A 1,611-nucleotide genomic window follows, 5' to 3' on the forward strand; every position below is an offset into this window, starting at 1 on the left:
AGATTTCTTCCTTGTTAATGCAATCGTATGAGGATTTGATCGGAAGAAATTCCGTATCAATACTTATACCGGATTAGGGGTCAATTTCCATGCCATCGGATTGATCTAATTTAGGAAATTTCTAGGTCCAAATCTTCAATTGGATGACATTCTTAGCATCCTTTACACTTCAGTAGCCCCTAGGAAATCAGCAACCATGACTATTTCATTCCCCTGATTTTACACCCTTGCCTTGTTTTAGACTCCACGTGTAGTTCTTTCATTTTAATTAATAGATTAGAGAATCCCTTTGAATCTTTCGGCTAGACAATAAGCAAAAAGAAAGTAAGGGTAGATCCTTGGGCCCAGGGAATACGACCCTCTCGTGCTCACACGAGAGGTATTACTTGATGACTCCGTGCGCTTGCGGATCACGCATCAACTGCCACAAAAATATATTGATTACCATTAGACTTCGGGAATGGTCCCATGAAGTCAATTCCCCAAACATCAAACACCTCGCAGAACTGCATCAAATTCTGAGGCACTTCATCCCTTCGCGATAGGTTTCCAGTTCTTTGACAACTATCACAACGAAAATCAAACTGATGAACATCCTAAAATTAAGTTGGCCAATAGAAACCAACGGCCAGAACTTTCTCAGCAGTTCTGCTCAAAGCATAATGCCCTCCAACAGGACCCCAATGACAATGCACAATAATGCTCTAACCTTCTTTCCTAGAAACACATATGCAAACAACATGGTCTGCACAAATACGGAATAGGTAGGGATCATCCCAAAAATATGTTCTTCAAGTCACTGAAAAACTTTCCTTTTGTTGAAAACTAAGGCCTTGCTTCACTACCTTTCCTGATAAATAATTTGCAAAATCCATGAACCATGGAGTATCTTCTGACTCTGACTCATGTACTGCATACAGATGTTCCTCAGGGAAGGAATCATTGATTTTCTTGCTTGCCAGTTCTTGACCCTCACAACCTTCTAATCTTGAAAGATGATCTGCGACCACATTTTCGGCTCCCTTCTTATCTTTTATTTCCATATCAAATTCTTGTAACAATAAGATCCAACGAATTAATCTTGGCTTTGCGTTGGCCTTGTTCATGAGATAACGGGATACCAAGTGATCAGTAAATACTGTGACCTTAGATAAAATGTGGTATGGTCTGAATTTGTCAAAAGCAAACACCACTGCTAACAACTCCTTTTTGGTGGTTGTATAATTCTCTTGGGCACTTGTGAGAGTCTTGCTCGCTTAATAAATTGGTCGAAACTGCTTATCTTTCCTTTGTCACAAAACTGCTCCTACAGCGTAATCACTTGCATCACACATGAGCTCAAAGGGTTCATTCCAATTTGGTATAGTCAAAATTGGTGCTTGCACTAATCGCTCTGACAAGTACCCCTTGCTTATATCCCGCAAGTGCACGGGTTTGTCGAAGTAATAATCCCGGGTGAGCGGGGTCGAATCCACAGGGAGTAGGGAATGAAAATACTTAATTTGGTTCTTAGCTATGTGAAATATCAATAGTGATTGGTGTGAAATTGATTCAATTCTCAATAATAAAAGAAACAAGTGAGAGAGCAAGAATAAAGAAGAGGGTAAGGCA

The sequence above is a fragment of the Dioscorea cayenensis genome, unplaced genomic scaffold (genome assembly GCF_009730915.1).
Source record: "Dioscorea cayenensis subsp. rotundata cultivar TDr96_F1 unplaced genomic scaffold, TDr96_F1_v2_PseudoChromosome.rev07_lg8_w22 25.fasta BLBR01000269.1, whole genome shotgun sequence".
Lineage (NCBI taxonomy): Eukaryota > Viridiplantae > Streptophyta > Magnoliopsida > Dioscoreales > Dioscoreaceae > Dioscorea > Dioscorea cayenensis.